Source organism: Heptranchias perlo, chromosome 2 (assembly GCF_035084215.1).
Source record: "Heptranchias perlo isolate sHepPer1 chromosome 2, sHepPer1.hap1, whole genome shotgun sequence".
In the NCBI taxonomy this organism is placed as follows: domain Eukaryota; kingdom Metazoa; phylum Chordata; class Chondrichthyes; order Hexanchiformes; family Hexanchidae; genus Heptranchias; species Heptranchias perlo.
The window spans coordinates 133250859-133275384 of NC_090326.1; the positions used below are offsets into that span (position 1 = coordinate 133250859).

Genomic DNA, 24526 nt, shown 5'->3' on the forward strand with positions numbered 1-24526 from the left:
TATATTCTATGCCTCGACTAATGAAGGAAAGTATTCCGTATGCCTTCTTAACCACCTTATCTACTTGTCCTGCTACCTTAGTAAAATTGGCCTTTCCCCAGTTTAGAACTTTAACTCCTGTTCTATCTTTGTCCTTTTCCATAACTATGCTAAATCTAACTGAATTATGATCACTACCACCAAAATGCTCTCCCACTGCTACTCCTTCCACCTGCCCAGCTTCATTTCCTAAAACTAAATTCAGAACTGCCCCCTCTCTTGTTGGGTTTGCTACTTAAAGGCTAAAAAAGCTCTCCTGAATGCAATTTAAGAATTTTGTGCCCTCTATACTCTTCACACTGTTTGTGTCCCAGTTAATATTAGGGTAGTTGAAATCCCCTACTATTATTGCCCTATTGTTTTTGCACTTCTCAGAAATTTGCCTACATATTTGCTCTTCCATCTCCCTCTGACTGTTTGGGGGTCTATACTACACTCCCAGCAGTGTGACTGCCCCTTTTTTGTTCCTTAGCTCAACCCATATGGCCTCATTTGATGATCCTTCTAACATATCATCCCTTCCCACAGCTGTAATTGTTTCTTTAACCAAAATTGCCACACCCTCCTTTTTTATCCTCCTGTCTATCTCATCTGAAAACTTTGTAATCAGGAACGTTGAGCTGCCATTCCTGCCCCTCTTTAAGCCATTTCTGTAATAGCTAAGATACCATATTACCACGTGTCTATCTGTGCCCTCAGCTCATCTGCCTTATTTACTATGATGTGGCGATGCCGGTGATGGACTGGGGTTGACAATTGTAAACAATTTTACAACACCAAGTTATAGTCCAGCAATTTTATTTTAAATTCACAAGCTTTCGGAGGCTACCTCCTTCCTCAGGTGAATGATGTGGAAATGAAATCCTCGAAATGAAGTCGCATTTATAATTCACAGAACAATGCTTGGTGAGTACAGACAGTTTTTTCAACTGCCCGTTGCCAAGGCAATCAGTGTGCAGACAGACAGGTGTTACCTGCCAGGTCTCTCAGAATATACAAATCACCAAAAAAAACAACAAACAAAAAAAAACAGAGATAGAGAGGTAGAAACATAGAAAAGACAGCAACTGACCCGTTATATTAAAAACAGATAACATTTGTTCGCTGGTGGGGTAACGTGTAGCGTGACATGAACCCAAGATCCCGGTTGAGGCCGTCCTCATGGGTGCGGAACTTGGCAATCAATTTCTGCTCGACGATTTTGCGTTGTCGTGTGTCTCGAAGGCCGCCTTGGAGTATGCTTATCCGAAGGTCGGTGGCTGAATGTCCTTGACTGCTGAAGTGTTCCCCGACTGGGAGAGAACCCTCCTGTCTGGCGATTGTTGCGCGGTGTCCATTCATCCGTTGTCGCAGTGTCTGCATGGTCTCGCCAATGTACCATGCTCTGGGGCATCCTTTCCTGCAACGTATGAGGTAGACAACGTTGGCCGAGTCACAGGAGTATGAACCATGCACCTGGTGGGTGGTGTCCTCTCGTGTGATGGTGGTATCTGTGTCGATGATCTGGCATGTCTTGCAGAGGTTACCGCGGCAGGGTTGTGTGGTGTCGTGGACACTGTTCTCTTGAAAGCTAGGTAATTTGCTGCGAACGATGGTCTGTTTGAGGTTGGGTGGCTGTTTAAAGGCGAGTAGTGGAGGTGTGGGGATGGCCATAGCGAGGTGTTCGTCGTCATTGATGACATGTTGAAGGCTGCGGAGAACATGGCGTAGTTTCTCCGCTCCGGGGAAGTACTGGACGATAAAGGGTACTCTGTTGGTTGCGTCCCGTGTTAGTCTCCTGAGGAGGTCTATGCGATTTTTTGCTGTGGCCCGTCGGAACTGTCGATCGATGAGTCGAGCGTCATATCCCGTTCTTACTAGGGCGTCTTTCAGCGTCTGTAGGTGTCCATCGCGTTCCTCCTCGTCTGAGCAGACCCTGTGTATTTGCAGGGCCTGTCCATAGGGGATGGCCTCTTTGACGTGGTTAGGGTGGAAGCTGGAAAAGTGGAGCATCGTGAGGTTGTCCGTGGGCTTGCGGTAGAGTGAGGTGCTGAGGTGCCCGTCTTTGATGGAGATTCGTGTGTCCAAGAAAGAAACTGATTCTGAGGAGTAGTCCATGGTGAGCTTGATGGTGGGATGGAACTTGTTGATGTTATCGTGTAGTCTCTTCAGTGATTCTTCGCCGTGGGTCCATAGAAAGAAAATGTCGTCGATGTATCTGGTGTATAGTGTTGGTTGGAGGTCTTGTGCAGTGAAGAAGTCCTGCTCGAACTTGTGCATGAAAATGTTGGCGTATTGGGGTGCGAATTTGGTCCCAACACACCCGGACGTCCTATCGTATCAGGCAACGGAACCCTGTGTGAGAACCTCTCTGGATACATCGAGGGCTTCCTGAAACCCATCGTACAGGGAACCCCCAGCTTCTGTCGCGACACTACAGACTTCCTACAAAAACTCAGTACCCACGGTCCAGTTGAACCAGGAACACTTCTCACCACGATGGACGTCTCGGCACTCTACACCAGTATCCCCCACGATGACGGCATCGCTGCGACAGCATCAATACTCAACACCAACAACAGCCAATCTCCGGACGCCATCCTACAACTCATCCGCTTCATCCTGGATCACAATGTCTTCACCTTCAATAACCAGTTCTTTACCCAAACACACGGAACAGCCATGGGGACCAAATTCGCACCCCAATACGCCAACATTTTCATGCACAAGTTCGAGCAGGACTTCTTCACTGCACAAGACGTCCAACCAATACTATACACCAGATACATCGACGACATTTTCTTTCTATGGACCCACGGCGAAGAATCACTGAAGAGACTACACGATAACATCAACAAGTTCCATCCCACCATCAAGCTCACCATGGACTACTCCTCAGAATCAGTTTCTTTCTTGGACACACGAATCTCCATCAAAGACGGGCACCTCAGCACCTCACTCTACCGCAAGCCCACGGACAACCTCACGATGCTCCACTTTTCCAGCTTCCACCCTAACCACGTCAAAGAGGCCATCCCCTATGGACAGGCCCTGCGAATACACAGGGTCTGCTCAGACGAGGAGGAACGCGATGGACACCTACAGACGCTGAAAGACGCCCTAGTAAGAACGGGGTATGACGCTCGACTCATCGATCGACAGTTCCGACGGGCCACAGCAAAAAATCGCATAGACCTCCTCAGGAGACTAACACGGGACGCAACCAACAGAGTACCCTTTGTCGTCCAGTACTTCCCCGGAGCGGAGAAACTACGCCATGTTCTCCGTAGCCTTCAACATGTCATCAATGACGACGAACACCTCGCTATGGCCATCCCCACACCTCCACTACTCGCCTTTAAACAGCCACCCAACCTCAAACAGACCATCGTTTGCAGCAAATTACCTAGCTTTCAAGAGAACAGCGTCCACGACACCACACAACCCTGCCACGGTAACCTCTGCAAGACATGCCAGATCATCGACACAGATACCACCATCACACGAGAGGACACCACCCACCAGGTGCATGGTTCATACTCCTGTGACTCGGCCAACGTTGTCTACCTCATACGTTGCAGGAAAGGATGCCCCAGAGCATGGTACATTGGCGAGACCATGCAGACACTGCGACAACGGATGAACGGACACCGCGCAACAATCGCCAAACAGGAGGGTTCCCTCCCAGTCGGGGAACACTTCAGCAGTCAAGGACATTCAGCCACCGACCTTCGGGTAAGCATACTCCAAGGCGGCCTTCGAGACACACGACAACGCAAAATCGTCGAGCAGAAATTGATTGCCAAGTTCCGCACCCATGAGGACGGCCTCAACCGGGATCTTGGGTTCATGTCACGCTACACGTTACCCCACCAGCGAACAAATGTTATCTGTTTTTAATATAACGGGTCAGTTGCTGTCTTTTCTATGTTTCTACCTCTCTATCTCTGTTTTTTTTTGTTTGTTGTTTTTTTTGGTGATTTGTATATTCTGAGAGACCTGGCAGGTAACACCTGTCTGTCTGCACACTGATTGCCTTGGCAACGGGCAGTTGAAAAAACTGTCTGTACTCACCAAGCATTGTTCTGTGAATTATAAATGCGACTTCATTTCGAGGATTTCATTTCCACATCGTTCACCTGAGGAAGGAGGTAGCCTCCGAAAGCTTGTGTTTTTAAAATAAAATTGCTGGACTATAACTTGGTGTTGTAAAATTGTTTACAATTATTTACTATGCTCCTTGCGTTGAGGTATATACCATCGAGCATTGCCAAACTCCTTTGTTGTTTATCTTCTAACCTTTGTTTCCTCTGCCATCTAAACTCACTTACTAATTGACCTGCTTGGGCATCACTAACAGGAGCTTGCAGTGCTCACCCTGCCCCCTCCCTTGCCTGCCTGTTTTTGAGTGCAATCGAATTTCTAGACCATTGAGTGTCAAACTGAGAGCACTATCTTGGCTTCCGGGTTTCGCGCTAGAAAGCTGAGCAGCGGGCGGACTGTGCACCCGCATCATAGGCTGTCAGCTGGAGGAGCCCTATTTAAAGGGGCAGTCCTCCACTGACTGATGCTGCAGAAAATAGGCAAAATTACAGCATGGAGCAGCCCAGGGGGAAGGCTGCTCCCAGGTTTAATGATGCCTCACTCCAGATCTTACTGGATGGGGTGAGGAGGAGGAGGGAGATCTTCCACCTGGCGGACGGGAGGAAGTGGCCTGCCTCTGCCACCACGAAGGCCTGGCTCGAGGTGGCAGAGGAGGTCACCTGCACCACCAACATATCACGCATCTGCATACAGTGCAGGAGGCGCTTCAATGACCTAACCAGGTCAGCTGAATTGAGTACTCTTACTCATTCCCCTACACTCCATCTGCCACGTCACCACCCCCACCCCACATCTCCTTCTGCACTGTCAACACTACTCTATCACACCACTCCTCACACCCACTGAACCCTCATCCTCATCTTACCTGCATTTCCTCACCTCCCCAGTACTCATCCTACCACTACCACTCAACCCAATCCTCATACAATCTCATGGCTCTGTCTCATACTCACCCTCTGATACATCTCTTTCACAGTCCGCCTCACCCCACCTGCCACTACCTGTGCTGCAGCCACAGGGCATGCATCACGTATGTGTAGTAGGAAGCGTAAGGTAAACATGTCGTGAGCATGAAGGGGATGCACAAGGATGTTTGAGGGTTTGTCATGGTTTTTACTTATATTTGATTTCTGATCAACTCATATTACATGTTATATTGTCACCACTACTCCACGTCTTGGCCATTCTTGACTGGCTTGTGCAATAATGCCCTTTCATGAGGTTCTCCATGAACGTCCTTGATGCCACCCAGCCACCCATTGGCTCACCCTACAATGGGTGCATGTGTAGTTGAACGACTATTTTGCGCAGGTGCCCGTTGCGCAGCACTGTGTTGTGTAGCTCTAGGTGGTGGAGGTGGACGGCATGCCAGGCGAGGCTGGTGATGTTGCTCGTCCTCCAATGGAGTGATGAATGCAGCTATCGAACCCCCCCTCCCCCCATTCCTGATGGTGTGAGTGTGAGGAGGTCCGCAAAGTAGGTAATTGTGTTTGGACAGCAGAGTTTAGGGTATGATGTAATAATTTTGAGTGTGGAGACAATGGTGTGGCGGGCAAAACTTTGTCTGAGGTAACAGAGTGCCCTGCTGCAATGAATGAGGTATTCCCCCCGACTGTCAAGGAATCCTCTGCATCTCCCAATGGCTGCTGACTGAAACACGTCTGCAACAACAGGGAGAGTTTCCCACAGCATGGAAAACACGCTGAGGAGGGTCCAAAATCACATCCCTGCTAAAATCTCTTCCCAATGAGGTCTGTCAACGACCTCATGTACCTCCTAAGTATCTAAACTGTCATCCCGCCGGCTTTAATTGCTGGTGGGAGTCCCACATGCGGGGGCTGCGCGTGCACCGATTCACGTCATTGGGGAACCCGGAAGTGGGCGGGTTGGAGCCGGGCTCCGGCCCCGCTCCGGGATTCCCCAATTTTAGGAACTCACCCACCATGAATGTACCCGCTCGGTCATCCTAAAATTGACCCCGAAGTGTCTTGGGCTGTTCAGGATTCAGGAGAGCACTGGAGTAATTGAGTCTGAAGGTAAAAACGGCAAGAATAAGGGTTTCAACAGCAGATGGGTGGAGGTAGGGTCAGAGGCGGGTGATGTTACAGAGGTGGAAGTAAGTGGTCTTTGCGAAGGAGAGGATATGAATTGGAAACTCAGCTCATGGCTGAACAAGACAACACGATCGCGAACAGTCTGGTTTAGCATGAGACAGTGGCTAGGGAGAAAGAGGGAATCAGTGGTAGGAATACAGAGGTAGACTAAAATGGTTTTGGTCTTCCCAATGTTCAGCTGGAGGAAAAATGTCTCATCCAAGATCGGGCAAAGAATCTGATGTCACAGAGGCAGTGGAAGGGTCGAAAGAAATGGTGGAGAGGCAGTGCTGGGTGTCAAGAGCGTACATGTAGAAGCTAACCCCATGACTGCAAATGATGCTGCCAAGGGGCAGCATGTAAGTGAGGAAGAGGAGGGGGCCAAGCATAAATTGTTGGGGAAGTCTAAGGTTCACGTGTGGGTCTGGGAAGAGAAGTTATTGCTAGAGATGCTCTGGCTACATTTAAATCAGTAAGAGTAAAAATAAGGAAGGGCAGTTCTTTCGAGCCGGATAAATGGAGGAGAGTTGTTGGAGGAGGATGATGTGATGAACTGTGACAAAGGCTGCAGAGAGCTCGAGATGGACGATTAAGGATAATGCATCATGAGGAAGTCTTGTGGCTTCAGGTCAAACATGGGCAGGAAACCTCCTGATTACCACTTACTGCCTCAGCTGATGAATCAGTACTCCTCCATGTTGAACACCACTTAGAGGAAGCTTTGAGGCACAGAATGTACTCTGGGTGGGGGACTTCAATGTCTATCATCAATTGTGATACATATATTTGTGATTAAAAATGCATTCTAGTAACTTTGATGCAAACATTAAAAGATTTCTGAGGCAACAAGCCCCAAAATGCAGGTCTCAAGCACATAGATTTTCCCTACTGGCCAATGTAAAATCTATCCCTCTGTGTTTCTTTCTTCCTAGAATCGTCAGGCTTTAAAAACCCAAACTTGGCATTCCCTAATTCGCTTACTCTTTACAGCATTGATGATATTCTGCATTATGATCCTTGAACCGTCAGTATGGGAATTTCTTGATTTAAAAAATAGGTATCAGCACAGACACTTTGTAAGAATTAGATAGTTTTTTTTTTATTCATTCATGGGATGTGGGCTTCGCTGGCGAAGCCAGCATTTATTGCCCATCCCTAATTGCCCTTGAGAAGGTGGTGGTGAGCTGCCTTCTTGAACCACTGCAGTCCATGTGGTGAAGGGTTCTCCCACAGTGCTGGGGGTGGGGGGAATTCTGGGGCAATCCTGCTCCTCCTCGCCCCACAAAGGAAAGTAAAAACAACTTATCTTCACCTCCCGATCCTCTTCTGATTTGTTTCAGCCTGGCGGGAAAGCCGCAGCAGCTTCCCCGCTCAGGGTTCTGTTAAAATGCTGTCGAGGTTCGATTGACATCATAGGACTCCGATTAGTATATTTAAAGAAGAACCCCGCCGGCTTCAGGTGGGTGCCTTTGCCGTCTGCTCAGGTTAAAATTGGGCACGGCGGGATCCAAGCAGTTTCCAGTGGGGGAGGGGTGGGGTCAAAATCTCCCCCTTTTTGCGCAGTGTGAATTGAGGAGGGATCTTGCAAAATCGATCTCTTCCTAATTTACCATCCCTTATATGTCTTTTTCATGCCGGTGGGACTAATTTTACTGACTGGAAAATCCAGTCCTAATTTTTCCTGCACCACATCCCAAAATGTGGGAGATTTCCATGCTAAACAAAGACTTTACAAAAATGGGCCCTATTAAAGGACCATCAGATTTGCAGATACCTGGGTCCAGTTTATGGAGAGGCGGGAAGGGAGCGGGGGAGCGTGTTTGCGGCCAGGAAGCCCGGAAATGTCAGGAAAGCGGAGGTCCTGCCGAATTTAATGGCAGGACCTCGTTATTATTTTTTGCTCCATTTCCTGCCCAGCAACCAGCCAAGACTGAAGGCTGGCCGGCTGCTGGGCGGGAAAGCCTGTGGTAATCGGAAAAGATTGAGTCATGGTGGGGAGGGGGGGGGAGCTCGGAGTGCGGCAGCGAGGTGAGAGGGAGGGAGTGAAAGATCGGGGAAATATTGGGGAGGGGTCGGGCAATCGCGGGGAGAGAGGCAGATTGCAGGGTGGGGGGTGGGGGGGCTGTTGGTCAATCACGGCAATAGATATGCTTGAGGACTGGAGGGAAGCTCTCCTGCCCCTCCTGGCCCACAAGCAGTGCTCTAATAAGCGCTTACCTGGATGAGCCGGCATCTCCCATTTCCTTTTCTCTGCTGGGTTTCTTTATCCCTGGGAAATCCGGTCCGCAACTGTTAAATTCAAATGGCTGCCAAAATCTGATGAAGAGAGCCCAATTTAAATATTAGAATGACGGACCCGCCTCTCCAGAGCGGGTTACTCAGATGCCCCCAAACCTGCCACAGTTAAACTGGAAGTAGGGGGGTTCACAGCGGGTTGGGGTCGAGTTGCACATATTTACCGATTTAACTCTCCCCCCAACCCTCTCCCGCCCCTCATGGAGGGGTTAAACCCCCCCCTCCCCCCGTGGATTCAATTACATGCATAAACACTACGGAGAAAAGCAGGTTTATCTGTTGCACTAGTGGTTATGAGTTCCGCCCTTTCCTGGAGTCTGCTTCCCCTGTGGCCAGTCACATGTCACTGATGCTGCATTTTACCTCAGTGAAACCAGAAGCAGCTTGTGCCTCTTAAGAGAAGGTAAGGCCTTTCCAGCTTACAGCATGAAAATAACTTATCAGAAATTGACCGTCGCCACATGTTTTTACAGTTGGATATGTCCGTATCAGTCAGGTAGGCTTCTTTATACATTTTTGAGGCTTTACCGACCTGCTTAGTCGCTATAATGTTGACACATTGTCGTTGATCTGTACACTTCCCCTACAAGATAGTAGAACATCTGTTGCAAACTGTAGCCATGACAATTAGGACATTTTTCTTCATTAAGTTTGTTGGACTTTTTTTGTATGTTAGTAATTGTTGTTTGTTGTTAATATGTCATAGTCATTTAATTGAGATAATGATATGCAAGTCAATTGCAATTGTTCTGCTTTTTGTCTCATTTGCTGCGTTGTAGTTTTAAGTTGACAAGCATGAAATGTAGGGTCAAAGTAGAAACCACAACCTGAATCAGACATCACGAGTAAGTCAGTCACAAAACATACAAACTTAAATTCAAATTTTAAAAAAGAAATGACAGAATAAAATGCATCAAACCTATAGTATAATTATCCCGATAGCATGCAGTATATGAGAAAAAATTCTAAGGCTGGGTTTATTTTTTTACAGTTTCATGATTGTCAGTACTCTTCCCCTCCCCCCCCCCCCAGATGTCCTTATTACTTTTTATGTGAATATGGAAACCACCGTAGATTTTTAACACGGTTGAACTTTTTTGGCTCTGGAAAGCTAAATAAGAGCAATACTCAGCTCTTAAAAGCACAATTATAATAATTTAGCATTAAATGGGATGAGATTTTACTATTTGCAGCTAATAGGAAATGTGAGACTATATAAGCAATATTATAACATCACTGAAGTAGTCATACTGGAAGATAAGTGGATGCAGGTGCCCAGTAATAGGAGAATTTATCTTTGGGAAAGTTTGGAGCTCTTAGGTTCCTATGTTCTTATGTTCTTAGATGGATGTCCAAGAAAGCCATGAACACTTAACTATTTATGCAGGAAATGCTTGGAATTCTTGACTGTAAATGATAAGTTCACAGTTCCTCATTTGAAGATTAGTCATTGATCTCAATCAGACTGTCTGGGACAAATACCTCTGGTGGCAGATGGCCCTGTGAAAGGGGATCTAATTTCTGATGGTATTGGCGAAGTATGAATCTGATTCGTAGTTCCATTTTTGTAAATGTTAGAAAAAAATGATAATCCTGATAATTTTAGTGGGGAAAGGGTGATCAATTTCTTGATTGCTATATTCTAAGTCAAATTGAGGTTTAGGAAAAGAGCTTGCTGTAATCTTGTAGTGTTTATACCTGGTAATCTAATAGAGAGCTAGGTGACAGCTTCTTAGTAGTACTTTACATCTACTTTATTCACTTTACTTGTACCCTTTCTTTGTTCTGAGGAATGAGCAGGATTTGCTCCAAGGTCTTGCCAATGCACTGTGTGTAATGGGCCAGTAGAGGGGCAAGCAAGAATGATACCAGCGAACTTCACTCCGCTGTTTAGTATGATGCAAGAACAAAGCCTTATTACCTGCCATTATGACGGAGATAAGGGACATTAGCATTATCACCCGCTAAAACTTCAACATATGTTTAGTAAAAAGTGAAAGGAAAGAAACAATCTTTGCCCCAGGCAGCCAGTGTCGTAAACAGATGATAATTCAATGAAGATGACACTTGTCTTTTGCTGTATGTTCAAAATCATCCTTTATATTTTAGAGGGTACGTTATAATATTTCTTGGCATACTGATTTCCCTTTTCTGAGCCCTGCCTGATGCGGTGATAAAGTGTTTTCAGTGATACCGTTCATTCAATTCTAAAGAAGTCTCTATTAGTTTGTAACAAACACACCATAGAGATATTGGCCTGTGACTGAAAGTTTCCCAGTATCTTTACCTGGTTTATGAACAGTAGTAACAGGAGCTCAATAAATGCATTCGCAATGCAGGACCCAGGTGTGGAAAGAATTTAGGAAAAAGGAATCTTTCCCAACTTTAGAAGTGCAGAATTAAATTCTGATTGAGCAAACAGCCATAGAGATGTAGCTCAGTCAATCCAACATTTAAAATTTGCTGAGATTTCTTGCTGATCAGCCAATTTGAGGCTCTTTATGAGTTATATAAGGTATTGGTGAGACCGCACCTGGAATACTGCATACAGTTTTGGTCTCCATACTTAAGAAAAGACATACTTGCTCTCGAGGCAGTACAAAGAAGGTTCACTCGGTTAATCCCGGGGATGAGGGGGCGGACATATGAGGAGAGGTTGAGTAGATTGGGACTCTACTCATTGGAGTTCAGAAGAATGAGAGGCGATCTTATTGAAACATATAAGATTGTGAAGGGTCTTGATCGGGTGGATGCAGTAAGGATGTTCCCAAAGATGGGTGAAACTAGAACTAGGGGGCATAATCTTAGAATAAGGGGCTGCTCTTTCAAAACTGAGATGAGGAGAAACTTCTTCACTCAGAGGGTGGTAGGTCTGTGGAATTTGCTGCCCCAGGAAGCTGTGGAAGCTACATCATTAGATAAATTTAAAACAGAAATAGACAGTTTCCTAGAAGTAAAGGGAATTAGGGGTTATGGGGAGCGGGCAGGAAATTGGACATGAAGCTGAGTTCGGATCAGTCAATGCCCTGTGGGTGGCGGAGAGGGCCCAGGGGCTATGTGGCCGGGTCCTGCTCTGACTTCTTGTGTTCTTTAGAATTGTGGTTGGGATCAGATCAGCCATGATCTTATTGAATGGCGGAGCAGGCTCGAGGGGCCGATTGGCCTACTCCTGCTCCAATTTCTTATGTTCTTATGTTCTTATATTATAGTGATTATTTTGGAGGAGTCTTACTGGTACAGTATGTACTTTCAGCAAACAAATTTGACAATATAATTTCTCACCATTATGTTTTCTAAGCAAACTCTACACCTTTCTACTGGAATGAGAAAGATCAGTTGCTTTGATAAGGTTGAGCCAATGCTGTTTTCTTGAGGATTCTTATCTAAGGGTCTATACCACAAAAGGGGAGAAATTCAACTTAGTTTCGCCCATTTTTTGGGGATAAAATGAACGCTAGGGAGATGAATATCGGGTTACGATCTCTCCCCCAGCAACGCACCGGTTGTCATGTTGGATCGGGTGACTTTTAGTCGTCCTGGGCGGTTGCCGGAAAGTGGCAGGCGCCTCATTAAAATATGAAAACTATGTCTGTCGAAAGACCTTCTTTCCAAATTGAGCTGTGGGAGTCAGGGATTTGCTGATTCTTAAGCCTGGCCAGCAATTCTTGGCGTCAACAGTCAGGAAGCAGGTTGCATCAGTGTTATTTGAAGGGATCCTCAACTGCATTCAAGTAAGCCTCTGGTTAACATTTCTAGACTGCTAGTGGGCTTCTAGGCCTTTTCTAGTCTGTGTTTGCTGCTATAGCTGTGTTGAAAACTAATGGATAATGACTTTCCAGAGATACAGTACTGTTTCTGTGCAAAGGCTTCAGCACGTTATCGGTGAAATTATTGGTGTGCTGCTCCGTCGGCCATTGGGGTTGGAGGATGAGGAGGACAAAGAGCAGCAAGGAACAGAGCAGCTGCTGGGAGAAGAAGGGGAAGGGTGGAGTACACCTTATACTACTGGGGTCTTCTGGAATCAAACTTCTGACCTCAACTTAACTGAGGAGGAGTGTGTTTGGTGGCTGTGCTTCACAAGGGTGGCTGCGACAGAGCTGTGTCACCTAGCACCAATCGCAGCTCAGCAACAGGGCACACACATCACTGTCTGTGACTATAAAGGTCATGGTGACCCTGAATTTCTAAGACTCAGGATCATTTCAACAGGTGACATCAGCAACATTTGTAAACAATTTTACAACACCAAGTTATAGTCCAACAATTTTATTTTTAATCCCACAAGCTTTCGGGGGCTTTCCCCTTCCTCAGGCGGTGTGGAAATGACATTTTCGAATCCTTCGCATTTTAAGATCACAAAACAATGCCTGGTGATTACTGCCCGTTGCCAAGGCAATCACAGTGAGCAGACAGAAAGGTGTCACCTAAAAAGGCCACCGAATATACAAACCCCCCAAAAAAAGAGAGAGAGAGAGATAAGGAAGACAGTCAATGACCCGTTATATTAAAACCAGATAACATTTGTTCGCTGGTGGGGTTACGTGTAGTGTGACATGAACCCAAGATCCCGGTTGAGGCCGTCCTCATGGGTGCGGAACTTGGCTATCAATTTCTGCTCGACGATTTTGCGTTGTCGTGTGTCTCGAAGGCCGCCTTGGAGTATGCTTACCCGAAGGTCGGTGGCTGAATGTCCATGACTGCTGAAGTGTTCCCCGACAGGGAGAGAACCCTCCTGTTTGGCGATTGTTGCGCGGTGTCCGTTCATCCGTTGGTCAATTTGCAGTCTATTGCTGCATCAGGCAGGTCACAGATGCCCTCCTCACTAAGCGGAACGTGGTTATCACCTTTCCAATGAAGGCAGCAAAACAAGAAGAGCTCTGGGCACCACCAGAATTGTAGGCTTCACATAGGGGACTGTACCCTTGTGTGCTCCATACAAAGAACCCGGCATCTTCATTAACAGGAAGGGCTTCTATTCCTTGAACGTACAGCTGGTGTGCAATGATAGGCAGCACATTATGCAGGTCTGTGCCTGGTTTCCTGGCAGTAGTCATGACGTATTTATCCTGCGCCAGTCCTCAATCTCCCCTCTCTTCCACCCAGATCATCGGGTGTCAGGCTAGCTGCATGGGGACAAGAGGTAGACCCTGACCACCTGGCTTATGACTCCTGTCAGAAACCCCAGCACAGATGCTGAGGAATGCTACAATAAAAGACATGCCTCTACCACAGCCTTCCAAAACAAAGGTTCTGTCACCTGGATAGGTCTGGAGGTGTCCTTCAGTACAGCCCAGATTCGTGTTGATATGCTGCATGCTCCATAACTTCACCCTGCAAAGGGGCAACCTCTGGAGGAAGAATTGGAGGAGCAAGAGCAAGAGGATAACCAGGAAGCTGTAGATGAAGAGGAAGAGCAAAGGTCAATAATATTACCAACTGCCAGATCTCTTTGGCAGCAAATAATAAACAAATGTTTTTGTTGAATTAGAAAAAGGATGGTAAGATGGGCAAACACCCTGCGGAGCAAATCCTCCAGTCACCGCCAGTCATATTTATGATGTGCCCTCAATCTACAATTTCCATGGCCATCTTTTCTAATGGGAAGAGGATGTGGATGCTTGGTGGCCCGTCTCCTGTCATAAGAACATAAGAACATAAGAAATAGGAGCAGGAGTAGGCCAATCGGCCCCTCGAGCCTGCTCCGCCATTCAATAAGATCATGGCTGATCTGATCCTAACCTCAAATCTAAATCATGTCCAATTTCCTGCCCGCTCCCCGTAACCCCTAATTCCCTTTACTTCTAGGAAACTGTCGATTTCTGTTTTAAATGTATTTAATGATGTAGCTTCCACAGCTTCCTGGGGCAGCAAATTCCACAGACCTACTACTCTCTGAGTGAAGAAGTTTCTCCTCATCTCAGTTTTGAAAGAGCAGCCCCTTATTCTAAGATTATGCCCCCTAGTTCTAGTTTCACCCATCCTTGGGAACATCCTTACCGCATCCACCCAATCAAGCCCCTTTACAATCTTATATGTTTCAATAAGATCGCCTCTCATTCTTCTGAACTCCAATGAGTAGAGTCCCAATCTACTCAACCTCTCCTCATATGTCCGCCCCCTCATCCCCGGGATTAACCAAGTGAACCTTCTTTGTACTGCCTCGAGAGCAAGTATGTCTTTTCTTAAGTATGGACACCAAAACTATATGCTGTATTCCAGGTGCGTTCTCACCTATACCTTATATAACTGCAGCAATACCTCCCTGTTTTTATATTCTATCCCCCTAGCAATAAAAGCCAACATTCCGTTGGCCTTCTTGATCACCTGCTGCACCTGCATACTAACTTTTTGATTTTCTTGCACTAGGACCCCCAGATCCCTTTGTACTGCAGTACTTTGTAGTTTCTCGCCATTAAGATAATAACTTGCTCTCTGATTTTTCCTGCCAAAGTGCATAACCTCACATTTTCCAATATTGTATTGCATCTGCCAAATCTCCGCCCACTCACCCGGCCTGTCTATATCCCCCTGTAGGTTTTTTATGTCCTCCTCACTCTCCACTTTCCCTCCCATCTTTGTGTCATCTGCAAACTTTGATATGTTACACTCGGTCCCCTCCTCCAAATCATTAATATAGATTGTAAAGAGTTGGGGACCCAGCACCGACCCCTGCGGAACACCACTGGCTACTGGTTGCCTGTCCGAGAATGAACCATTTATCCCAACTCTCTGCTTCCTGTTAGATAACCAATCCTCCACCCATGCCAGAATATTACCCCCAATCCAGTGATTCTTTATCTTGAGCAATAATCTTTTATGTGGCACCTTGTCGAATGCCTTCTGGATGTCTAAATACACTACATCCGCTGGTTCCCCTTTATCCACCCTGTACGTTATGTCCTCAAAGAACTCAAGCAAATTTGTCAGACATGACTTCCCCTTCGTAAAGCCATGCTGACTTTGTCCTATTAAATTATGTTTATCCAAATGTTCCGCTACTGTCTCCTTAATAATAGACTCCAAAATTTTACTCACCACAGATGTTAGGCTGACTGGTCTATAATTTCCAGCCTTCTGCCTACTACCCTTTTTAAATAAGGGTGTTACATTAGCAGTTTTCCAATCTGCCGGGACCTTTGCTGAGTCCAGAGAATTTTGGAAAATTATTACCAAAGCATCCACAATCCCTACTGCCACTTCCCTCAAGACCCTAGGATGTAAGCCATCAGGTCCAGGGGATTTACCCGCCTTCAGTCCCATTAATTTACTGAGTACCAATTCCTTAGTCATTTTAATCGTATTTAGCTCCTCCCCCCCTAGAGCCCCCCGTTTGTCCAGTGTTGGGATATTCTTAGTGTCCTCTACCGTAAAGACTGAAACAACATATTTGTTCAGCATTTTTGCCATCTCCGTGTTTCCCACCATTAATTTCCCGGTCTCATCCTCTAAGGGACCTACATTTGCCTTAGCCACCCTTTTTCTTTTTATATAACTGTAGAAACTCTTGCTATCTGTTTTTATATTTTTTGCTAATTTATTTTCATAATCTATCTTCCCTTTCTTAATCAATCCTTTCGTTACTTTTTGCTGTCTTTTGAAGACTCCCCAAACTTCTATCCTCCCACTAAGTTTGGCTACCTTATATGTCCTTGTTTTTAGTCGGATACTATCCTTAATTTCTTTACTTAGCCACGGGTGGCTGTCATTTCTTTTACACCCTTTTATCCTCAGTGGAATATATATTTTTTGAAAGTTGTAAAATAACTCCTTGAATGAACACCACTACTCATGTACCGTCTTACCCTTTAATCTATTTTCCCAGTCCACTTTAATCAATTCCGCTCTCATACCATCATAGTCTCCTTTATTCAAGCTCAGTACGCTTGTTTGAGAACCAACCTTCTCACCCTCTAATTAGATATGGAATGTAACCATGTTATGGTCACTCATTCCAAGGGGATCCTTAACTAGGACATTATTAATTAATCCTGGCTCATTACACAGGACCAGGTCCAAGGTTGCTTGCCCCCTTGTAGGATCAGTTACATACTGCTCAAGAAATCCATCCCTAATACACTCAATAAACTTTTCCTCAAGGCTGCCCTGCCCAATTTGATTTGTCCAGTTAATATGATAGTTAAAATCCCCCATAATTATAGCTGTTCCCTTATTACATGCCCCGATTATTTCCTGATTAATACTTCTTCCAGCAGAGTTGCAACTATTAGGAGGCCTATATACTACGCCCACTAGTGTTTTTTCCCCTTATTATTCCTTATCTCTACCCAAACTGTTTCATTATCCTGATCCTTTGTCCCAATATCATTTCTCTGTATTACAGTGATTCCTTCCCTTATTAACATAGCCACCCCACCTCCCCTTCCTTCCTGCCTGTCCTTCCTGATTGTTAAATACCCTGGCATATTTAATTCCCAGTCATTGTCACCCTGCAGCCATGTTTCTGTAATGGCCACAAGATCATACCCATACATAGTTATTTGTGCCGTTAACTCGTCCATTTTGTTACGAATGCTACGTGCATTCAGATAAAGAACTTTCAAATATGTTTTGTGACACTTAGTTCCTGCTTTTTCCTTTTTTAACACTTTACCTTTTACTCCATACCTTCTGTCCCTTCCTGACACGCTTTCCTCTGTCTCCCTGCTCAGGTTCCCAACCCCCTGCCACAGCTTTGATGCTGGGTTAATCGCCTTACGCCTTCTAGTTTTTATTTTATCTGTCGTGCCTAAAGTACACTTTCTTTCCGCTGCTCTACGCTTTTCCCTCTCACTTGTTCTTGAACAACTGTTTGTACTATTTGTATTGTAGATTTTCCCTGGGTCTTCCCCTCTCTTGCTGCTCTCAATTTTATTCCCTTCTGACTCCCCGCTCAGGTTCCCATCCCCCTGCCACTCTAGTTTAAACCTTCCCCAACAGCACGAGCAAACACCCCCGCGAGGACATTGGTCCCGGTCCTGCTCGGGTGTAACCCGTCACGCTTGTACAGGTCCCACCTTCCCCAGAACCGGTCCCAATGTCCCAGGAATCTAAATCCCTCCTACCTACACCATCCCTGCAGCCACGCAGTCATCCTGTCTATTCTCCTGTTCCTATACTCACTAGCACGTGGCACCGGTAGTAATCCTGAGATCACTACCTTTGAAGTCCTGCTTTTTAATTTATCTCCTAACTCCTTAAATTTGCTTTGCAGGACCTCATCCCTTTTTTTACCTATGTCGTTGGTACCAATATGGACCACGAGTACTGGCTGTTCACCCTCCCCCTCCAGAATGCCCTGCAGCCTCTCCGTGACATCCTTGCCCCTAGCACCAGGGAGGCATCATACCATCCTGGAGTCACGTTTGCGGCCGCAGAAACGCCTATGTGTTCCCCTTACAATTGAATCCCCTATCACTATAGCCCTGCCACTCTTCTTCCTCCCCTCCTGTGCAGCAGAGCCACCCGTGGTGCCCCGAACCTGGCTCTTGCTGCATTCCTCTGATAAGCCATCTCCCCCAACAGTACCTAAAGCCGAATATCTGTTTGAGAGGGAGATGGCCCCAGGGGACTCCTGCTCTACTTGCCTAGTCCTTTTGCTCTGCCTGGCGGTCACCCATTTCCTTTCTGCCTGCGTAATCTTTACCTGCGGTGTGACCACCTCACTGAACGTGCTATCCACAATAGTCTCAGCATCGTGGATGCTCCACAGCGAATTCACCTGCAGCTCCAGCTCCGAAAGACGGTTAGCCAGTAGCTGCAGCTGGACACACTTCCTGCACACATGGTCGCCAGGGACACTGGTAGTGTCCATGACTTCCTACATAGTGCAGGAGGAGCATATCACGGGTGCGAGCTCTACTGCCATGACTTGCCTTAGACTCTCAGACTCTCCTCCGGCTCTAGGTCTCTCCTTTTATACTGTGCTCATCTCTCGGACTCTCCTGCCTCACCTGCGAAGTCGCACAGTAGTTGTCTCTTTTTGCAGGTCTGCTGCTGCTTTTATTCCCCAATCTCAGTCTTCTATTCTCAGGTCCACTGCCGCTCTGGGGAAAAAGTTAGGAAAAGCACGGCAAAGCAGTACCTCCTTTCCCCACTTCACCAAACTCCCACACGTACCAAACTCTCCTTCACACTGTGTTGTCCGCACACCGTGCTGTTCGCACTGACAGGCCCCTGTATTTCTACAGTTTGTGACTCAGATGAGTCAGGCCTGCCCCACCTTCAAGTACCAGTTGAATCTAGCTAACCAATTAATTTGCTGCAGCAGCTCTCTCTGCTGAAGCCTGACAGAAACTTAAAAATTTAAACTTTAAAATTGAACTTAAACAGTTGAAAGCAATATGCACTAGATTTTAAAGAGATTAACCCTTAAACTCCCACAAGAGATTAACCCTTAAACTCCCACACGTACCAAACTCTCCTTCACACTGTGTTGTCCGCATACTGTGCTGTTCGCACTGACAGGCCCCTGTATTTCTACAGTTTGTGACTCCTATGCCTGATCCTTGCCTGATCACCCATGCCTGATCCTTGCTGTTATGTGCCAACTTGTCCTGCAGGATGAAAGTAAGTGTGTAATGTGTGGCCTAGTGAAAGGTTGTAAAGATGTGCCTGTTAGCGTAGAATATTGTTGCTGGTGAGTGAAAGATGGCACAGGTATGAGGAAGTGAGGGGAATAATTGTGAAGACAGTAGCAGGTGTAGAGTGACCAACTAGCAGAAGAAAGAGGCTCAGTGATTGGAGGAGAGTGATGGGCAGTGGGGGAGGGAAGGCTTGAGTGCTGGGGCTACAGTTGATGCATGGTTAAGGAGAGAGTAAGAGACATGTGAGTAGGAGTCTTACCTTAGTAGATCTGGTCAGATCATTGATTTTTTTTGGCATTGTAGCTAGGTCCTGGACACTATGCTCCTCGCATTCACCTGCACTGCCACCTCTGCCCATTGGTGCCTAGTAACTTGCCTTGGATCCCTATCTCTCATCCACTGGAATGAGCAGATCCCTCCTTTTGGTCACCTCCTCTGCCAACACCTTCAGACCAGCATCTGAAAATCGAGGGGGCCTTTTCTTCATCTGTCGTGTCCAGTATTCAACTCCAATTCATATGAAAGCAGCTAAAGTGCATCTTGCCTTTATAAGGTACAGGCTGCCTTTAAATGGAGTCACTGCCTCCACATTAGCCTCCCCCATTCTCCCCCAATCAGCGATCTAACAATATCTTTTTTTTATTCATTCATGGGATGTGGGTGTTGCTGGCAAGGCTTGTATTTATTGCCCATTCCTAATTGCCCTTGAGAAGGGGGTGGTGAGCCGCCTTCTTGAATTGCTGCAGTCCGTGTGGTGAAGGTACTCCCATAGTGCTGTTAGGTAGAGAGTTCCAGGATTTTGACCCAGTGACAATGAAGGAACAGCAATATATTTCCAAGTCAGGAAGGTGTGTGACCTGGAGGGGAATGTGCAGGTGGTGGTGTTCCCATGCGCCTGCTGCCCTTGTCCTTCTAGGTGGTAGGCAAGTTTGGGAGGTACTGTCGAAGAAGCCATGGTGAGTTGCTGCAGAGCATCTTGTAGATGGTACACACTGCAGCTACGGTGCACACCGGTGGTGGAGGGAGTGAATGCTTAAGGTGGTGGATGGGGTTATTTACCAATAATTAGAGCATGTAGCACTAGCAGCTAGCCAATTCTAACCTGTGTCCTGATCGTGCTGCCCGTTTCGTGTCTGTATCCAATGCTAGTTGAATTTCTCCTCCTAAATCTCAAAGTGATGCTATTATTCCAGCAAGCTTAAGCCTCACAAATGTAATTATTCACAAGATGAAAGAGTTGCACCAATGTCTTATTCATTGCAATGGTACAATGAATGTATTTTATCGTAATGTTTTTGTAATTTTAACTAAATACCAAAATATTCCACTGGCTATATAAAGTATAGTATGTTCAACCTATTGAAAACAATTTTACAACACCAAGTTATAATCCAACAAATTTATTTTAAATTTCACAAGCTTTCGGAGGCTTCCTCCTTCCTCAGGTGAATGGTGTGGAAATGGTGTGGAAATTTCCACACCATTCACCTGAGGAAGGAGGAAGCCTCCGAAAGCTTGTGAAATTTAAAATAAATTTGTTGGACTATAACTTGGTGTTGTAAAATTGTTTACAATTGTCAACCCCAGTCCATCACCGGCATCTCCACATCAACCTATTGAAGTAAGAGAAAGGTTTTGGAAGTTTTGAAGCTTAACTATTGTAGCTTTCAAATGGCAATTCTACAGTAAACTTTTATAGTACAGACTTGGGTGTCCTATCAGGGTGCTCCTGAACCAAATACTTTGCTAAATATATTCATACGGATAAAATCTGTGTGTCAAATCCAAATTGAACTAAATTCCTGACAGTATTTTAACACGTGAAAATTATTACCAAGTCCCAGTTTTGTTTCTAGGATATATATTTATCCTGATATATCCACGATTGTGTAACATTTCCCAACTTATTGCATATATACAGTTTTAATATATTATTTTTGGGTATAGAAACATAAGATTATTGCAAAAATCTACCTATGTACCACAGAACAGGAAACATCAACTATATCATTACCTTTCAACTCGATAATACATTAGAGGTGGCCAAATTTTACCAGTTCTCAGCAAGTGTTAATGAATTGAACCGAAAGGTGAGGTAACCGGAATGGTGGGTAATCTCTCAGTGCAGACAGTTCTAATTTCGAATCAGTTATACTGTAGTTGACATGTTTTATGCATTACATGATGTAATCCAAATGTAAAGGTCTATGTTGACATTTTCGAATCCTTCGCATTTTAAGATCACAAAACAATGCCTGGTGATTACTGCCCGTTGCCAAGGCAATCACAGTGAGCAGACAGAAAGGTGTCACCTAAAAAGGCCACCGAATATACAAACCCCCCAAAAAAAGAGAGAGAGAGAGATAAGGAAGACAGTCAATGACCCGTTATATTAAAACCAGATAACATTTGTTCGCTGGTGGGGTTACGTGTAGTGTGACATGAACCCAAGATCCCGGTTGAGGCCGTCCTCATGGGTGCGGAACTTGGCTATCAATTTCTGCTCGACGATTTTGCGTTGTCGTGTGTCTCGAAGGCCGCCTTGGAGTATGCTTACCCGAAGGTCGGTGGCTGAATGTCCATGACTGCTGAAGTGTTCCCCGACAGGGAGAGAACCCTCCTGTTTGGCGATTGTTGCGCGGTGTCCGTTCATCCGTTGGTCAATTTGCAGTCTATTGCTGCATCAGGCAGGTCACAGATGCCCTCCTCACTAAGCGGAACGTGGTTATCACCTTTCCAATGAAGGCAGCAAAACAAGAAGAGCTCTGGGCACCACCAGAATTGTAGGCTTCACATAGGGGACTGTACCCTTGTGTGCTCCATACAAAGAACCCGGCATCTTCATTAACAGGAAGGGCTTCTATTCCTTGAACGTACAGCTGGTGTGCAATGATAGGCAGCACATTATGCAGGTCTGTGCCTGGTTTCCTGGCAGTAGTCATGACGTATTTATCCTGCGCCAGTCCTCAATCTCCCCTCTCTTCCACCCAGATCATCGGGTGTCAGGCTAGCTGCATGGGGACAAGAGGTAGACCCTGACCACCTGGCTTATGACTCCTGTCAGAAACCCCAGCACAGATGCTGAGGAATGCTACAATAAAAGACATGCCTCTACCACAGCCTTCCAAAACAAAGGTTCTGTCACCTGGATAGGTCTGGAGGTGTCCTTCAGTACAGCCCAGATTCGTGTTGATATGCTGCATGCTCCATAACTTCACCCTGCAAAGGGGCAACCTCTGGAGGAAGAATTGGAGGAGCAAGAGCAAGAGGATAACCAGGAAGCTGTAGATGAAGAGGAAGAGCAAAGGTCAATAATATTACCAACTGCCAGATCTCTTTGGCAGCAAATAATAAACAAATGTTTTTGTTGAATTAGAAAAAGGATGGTAAGATGGGCAAACACCCTGCGGAGCAAATCCTCCAGTCACCGCCAGTCATATTTATGATGTGCCCTCAATCTACAATTTCCATGGCCATCTTTTCTAATGGGAAGAGGATGTGGATGCTTGGTGGCCCGTCTCCTGTCATAAGAACATAAGAACATAAGAAATAGGAGCAGGAGTAGGCCAATCGGCCCCTCGAGCCTGCTCCGCCATTCAATAAGATCATGGCTGATCTGATCCTAACCTCAAATCTAAATCATGTCCAATTTCCTGCCCGCTCCCCGTAACCCCTAATTCCCTTTACTTCTAGGAAACTGTCGATTTCTGTTTTAAATGTATTTAATGATGTAGCTTCCACAGCTTCCTGGGGCAGCAAATTCCACAGACCTACTACTCTCTGAGTGAAGAAGTTTCTCCTCATCTCAGTTTTGAAAGAGCAGCCCCTTATTCTAAGATTATGCCCCCTAGTTCTAGTTTCACCCATCCTTGGGAACATCCTTACCGCATCCACCCAATCAAGCCCCTTTACAATCTTATATGTTTCAATAAGATCGCCTCTCATTCTTCTGAACTCCAATGAGTAGAGTCCCAATCTACTCAACCTCTCCTCATATGTCCGCCCCCTCATCCCCGGGATTAACCAAGTGAACCTTCTTTGTACTGCCTCGAGAGCAAGTATGTCTTTTCTTAAGTATGGACACCAAAACTATATGCTGTATTCCAGGTGCGTTCTCACCTATACCTTATATAACTGCAGCAATACCTCCCTGTTTTTATATTCTATCCCCCTAGCAATAAAAGCCAACATTCCGTTGGCCTTCTTGATCACCTGCTGCACCTGCATACTAACTTTTTGATTTTCTTGCACTAGGACCCCCAGATCCCTTTGTACTGCAGTACTTTGTAGTTTCTCGCCATTAAGATAATAACTTGCTCTCTGATTTTTCCTGCCAAAGTGCATAACCTCACATTTTCCAATATTGTATTGCATCTGCCAAATCTCCGCCCACTCACCCGGCCTGTCTATATCCCCCTGTAGGTTTTTTATGTCCTCCTCACTCTCCACTTTCCCTCCCATCTTTGTGTCATCTGCAAACTTTGATATGTTACACTCGGTCCCCTCCTCCAAATCATTAATATAGATTGTAAAGAGTTGGGGACCCAGCACCGACCCCTGCGGAACACCACTGGCTACTGGTTGCCTGTCCGAGAATGAACCATTTATCCCAACTCTCTGCTTCCTGTTAGATAACCAATCCTCCACCCATGCCAGAATATTACCCCCAATCCAGTGATTCTTTATCTTGAGCAATAATCTTTTATGTGGCACCTTGTCGAATGCCTTCTGGATGTCTAAATACACTACATCCGCTGGTTCCCCTTTATCCACCCTGTACGTTATGTCCTCAAAGAACTCAAGCAAATTTGTCAGACATGACTTCCCCTTCGTAAAGCCATGCTGACTTTGTCCTATTAAATTATGTTTATCCAAATGTTCCGCTACTGTCTCCTTAATAATAGACTCCAAAATTTTACTCACCACAGATGTTAGGCTGACTGGTCTATAATTTCCAGCCTTCTGCCTACTACCCTTTTTAAATAAGGGTGTTACATTAGCAGTTTTCCAATCTGCCGGGACCTTTGCTGAGTCCAGAGAATTTTGGAAAATTATTACCAAAGCATCCACAATCCCTACTGCCACTTCCCTCAAGACCCTAGGATGTAAGCCATCAGGTCCAGGGGATTTACCCGCCTTCAGTCCCATTAATTTACTGAGTACCAATTCCTTAGTCATTTTAATCGTATTTAGCTCCTCCCCCCCTAGAGCCCCCCGTTTGTCCAGTGTTGGGATATTCTTAGTGTCCTCTACCGTAAAGACTGAAACAAAATATTTGTTCAGCATTTTTGCCATCTCCGTGTTTCCCACCATTAATTTCCCGGTCTCATCCTCTAAGGGACCTACGTTTGCCTTAGCCACCCTTTTTCTTTTTATATAACTGTAGAAACTCTTGCTATCTGTTTTTATATTTTTTGCTAATTTATTTTCATA

General features: G+C 45.7%; 1 protein-coding gene across 1 annotated transcript in view; it reads left to right on the plus strand.

The window, feature by feature from the left end:
- The first annotated feature begins 8914 nt into the window (after positions 1-8914).
- The window catches only part of LOC137344200 (patched domain-containing protein 3-like), a 39043-nt gene continuing 23431 nt past the window's right edge, over positions 8915-24526 (plus strand). The window contains exon 1 of the mRNA XM_068007167.1: positions 8915-9006. The gene's annotated coding sequence lies outside the window, so the exon portion shown is untranslated. The remainder of the gene's footprint in view (positions 9007-24526) is intronic.